A 4,736-nucleotide genomic window follows, 5' to 3' on the forward strand; every position below is an offset into this window, starting at 1 on the left:
GGAAAGTATAATCACAATTTAAAATCAAATATGGTAGATTATGCATTAAAACTGATAACAGTTGCAAAATATTTAGAACCACCACTTAGAGAGGATGAAACAGTCTTAAATGTATCTAGACATTTTGATGCTGATGTTGTGCAAACCGTAACTGTACAAAATATTCAAACAATAGATAGTTTTATTAATTTTATTCAAAGAATACAAAGAGGCAATATGACAAGTAATAATAACAACAGAAAAAACAATAATAACTTTCAATATAATAAAAATGATAATCAACAATATAGACAATCATATAATAATTATAGATATGGTAATAATTTACAAAATTTTAATAATAATAACAGTAATTATAATAAACAACATTTTAATAACAGTACTAATAATAATAGACAAGATTTTAACAATAGAAGAAATACAGAGCGACCTAACTATAACAGACAGGTAAATTGTGTTCGAAGGAATAAAAGCTGCGAAGACAGGGAACGAAATAGTACAAGGCAAGAAAATGTGAGTAGAAGTCATAGTAGGGAAAGACATAGGACATCAGATCCAAGTGGTCAGATACAATCTGACAATTCTAATAATCAAAATTTTGTGCAGTAAACTTTCTGAATTACAAGTTAGGCCATTGCTATTATGAAAAACCTTCTGAATTTATTTCTTTAGATGAAGAGAAAATTATTGAATCTATTAATTTAATTTATATAAATGCTTTGGCCAAAAATAAAATGATTAAGATTATGATAGATACTGGGTCAGAAAGTACTTTAGTCTCGGAGAATTTTATTTTTAATACATTAAAATTATCAGATATAATAAAGATTCCAAAAATTAAAATTGTTGGTGCAAATAATAAGAAGTTGGGTGAAATTGATAAACTAGCCAATTTTAAAATTAATATTCTTAATAAAGAAATTAATATGCAAGGATTTATTGTCAAGGATTTATGTGTTGATATATTAATGGGAAATGATGAATTGGAAAAGAAGAAAGTAAAGATAGATTTTGAAAAAAAAATGGTAACTTTGGAAGGGCAAATAATTAAATTTATGCAGAAAGATGAGGTGGAAGAAGGAATAAGAGTTGATAGGATATTATTAAAAGAAAATAGTGATGTTTATGAAGAAGAAATGTATTTTGATGATAGGGATATGTCCCAAAAGAATGTAAAGAATAATTATTGTAGTGAATATTTAAGGAATGGAAATTTTAAGCAGATGGATGCCTACGAGGCGGAGTGCGTAAAATTGGAAGCAAGGAATAATGAGTACATAATGAAGAATAATTTTATTTGTAAAAAAGAAGATATAATGAAAGTTTTAAATTGCCCTGAAGAATATAAATCAATAGTCATTTCCATATTGCAGCAACACAAGGGACTTGTCAATAAAGAAAATAGAATTGCACAAAATTATATCCATAGTATAAAAGTTAAAGAAGAAAAAGATTTTAAAACAAAATCATACCCAATACCATATAAATACAGAGAAGAAGTAAACAAAACAATTAATAATATGTTAGAAGATGGGATCATTGAGAAGGCAGACACACGTTTTATTAACCCCATAGTAGTAGTACGAAAAAGATCAGGTGAAATCAGGTTATGTTTGGATGCAAGGAATATTAACAAGATTACTGAAAGGCAATTTGAAGCACCAATGAGTATAGATGGAATATTAGGAAGAATTACAGGAATGTCATTTTTCACTAAAATCGATTTACAGCATAGTTTCTGGTTAATACCTCTAGAAAGAAAAAGTAGACAGTATACAGGATTTCAGATAGATGGAGTAGTATATCAATTCAAAGTAGTACCATTTGGACTTCAATCATCTTGCAGTGCTCTATGTAGATGTCTTCATGATATTTTGGATCAATATGAACATTTTGTAATTCACTACATTGATGATATATTAATTTTTTCTAAAACGGCTGAAGATCATGAGAAACACCTAAAAATTATAATAAATAGATTAGACAAAGTTGGACTAAAAATAAATCAAGAAAAATGTACATTTTTTCAAAAAGAAGTCATATATCTAGGTTATAAACTTAACACTAAGGGAATCGAAATGGATCCAGAACGGACACAAGTCATTCAGGAATATAAAACACCACACAATTTAAGAACTTTAAGAGGATTTATTGGAATAATTAATTATTATAAAAGGATGATACCAGATCTAAGTATAAAAGAAATTCCATTACTTGAACTACTGAGAAAAGGTGTAAAATGGAGATGGGATCAGAGAAGAGAACTAGCATTCCAAGAAATTAAAAACATTTTTCTGTCAAATTTGAAAATATACTATCCTGACTACACACAGCCATTCATATTAAGAACAGATGCATCAATAGAGAGATTATCAGGGGTATTATTACAAATACATGATGGGGTCGAATACCCAATACAATTCATTTCAAGAATTACAAAGCCACATGAAAAGGGTTACTCAGTTTCAGAATTAGAACTAGCAAGTATAATACACTGTGTCACAAAATTAAGATTTTATTTGTTGGGTAATGAATTTACTATAGAAACAGATCACCAAGCTTTACCGTCTATATTAAATAACAAATATGGAAACAGTAGAATACATCGGTGGAGTATTCACTTCATTCATTTCAAGAATTACAAAGCCACATGAAAAGGGTTACTCAGTTTCAGAATTAGAACTAGCAAGTATAATACACTGTGTCACAAAATTAAGATTTTATTTGTTGGGTAATGAATTTACTATAGAAACAGATCACCAAGCTTTACCGTCTATATTAAATAACAAATATGGAAACAGTAGAATACATCGGTGGAGTCTAATACTTAGTGAATACTGCTTTGAAATCAAATACATTTCTGGAAAATCCAATATAGTGGCAGATGCTTTATCAAGGTTAGAAAATACACCACAAAAAGGGCAGCGAACAATAAAAATTGGATTAAATCAATTAGCAGAAAGTACAGGATTATATCCTAAAGAAGAAATTATAAGAGATCAGATCAATTTGAGTGAAAAACAAAAAGTCCTTAGGAAAGATGGGGTATATTATAAAATAATAAATGGCATAGAAGTATATGTAATAACTAGAACTTTAGCAAAGAAAATATTGAAAAATTTACATAACAATTATATGCATATTGGTTCAAGAAAGCTATGGATGCTATTTAGGGACAATTATTTTGCAAAGAATGACATAAGTATAGAAAAAGAAATTACTACCCAATGCCCAATATGTCAACTAAACAAAGAAAAGAATTTCAAAAACCAGAACACATATAAATCTAATGTTGTATATGAAAAACTAAATACAGTTTCCATGGATTTTATTTCAAATTTAGTTCTCAGTCCAACAGGAAAAAAGCATATACTAGTGATAGTTGATTTATATACAAAATTTATTAAACTATATCCCTACTCTAGAACAAATGTTAAAACATTAAAATTATATATTAATCAATTTTTCGAAGAAATAGGACCATTTAGAAATTGCATAATAGATAATGCTACATATTTTAACAACCAAAAATTTCGGACATTTTGTGAGAAAAAGGGAATCAACATTCATTTTACAAGTATCAGACATCCTCAGGCAAATCCTGCAGAAAGATATATTAAAGAAGGTATAAAATATTTAAGGATACTGTGCCAAAATCAACACGAAACTTGGCAGCAACATATACCACAAGTAGAATATTTTTTAAATAATACACATAATTTGAATACAGAGGAAGTACCAGAATATTTAATGTTTGGCCATATAGGAAACAGAAAGTGGATTAGTGAATATAATCAGGATATGTTAGAACAAGTAATGTAGAAAGTGAATAACCGAATTAGGAGAAAAGCTGAAAAATATATCAGAAGACAAAATCGAAATATAAAAAAACCAATCACATTTCAAAAAGGAGACCAAGTGTTAATTCGTTCACTTAGAAAAAGTAATGTTAAAGAAAATCGTTGTAAGAAATTACAACCAATGTTTGAAGGTCCATATAGAATTGAAAATCAGAATGGACTAAATAGTTATGTGTTAATAGATGCAGAGAACAGACTAAGAGGCATATTTCATATCAACGACATTTTTCAATATCATGAAGAGATTGAATAATGATTTCTATACCTTTAACACAAATATAATAACACTAATAACTTACTGATATATCCATTTTATTCAATAGACTTGATTTGTTAAATGGTAGATGGTAGATTTCATTATTTTGAATCAATTTGACATCATACTTGTTGAATTTTGTATATATGGAAATTAATTTGTACCCTAAGAATCATAATTTGGGGTTAGACACAAAATTGATACTATAGTTGCTATAAAAATGTCTTTCTAATATAATAAAGTGAAAAAACTTACCAATTTATATTGATGAAAGTTATTTTGAATGGAAATAATTCCTAGATTTTGTCTATAAATAAACAGAACACAATATAGATTATATTTTTAATTAAGGTTATATTTTATTCTCTGATATAGCATCCATTGCTTCATTTGACATGACAGTTTGACCATAGAATAGCCGAACTGTGATCCGTTGTTCTCTGCTTTGACATAGACAGCGAACAGGGATGTATTTAACACATTTAAAAAAAAAAAAAAAAAAAAAAATTTTGATTTATTAAATTTAATAAGGTATGAGAAAATTAATATTTAAAAAAATAATAAGTAAATTATTTATTTTAAATATTATTTTGGGGTATTGTGACGATTGGGGTTTATAG

The sequence above is a fragment of the Diabrotica undecimpunctata genome, chromosome 5 (genome assembly GCF_040954645.1).
Source record: "Diabrotica undecimpunctata isolate CICGRU chromosome 5, icDiaUnde3, whole genome shotgun sequence".
NCBI lineage: Eukaryota > Metazoa > Arthropoda > Insecta > Coleoptera > Chrysomelidae > Diabrotica > Diabrotica undecimpunctata.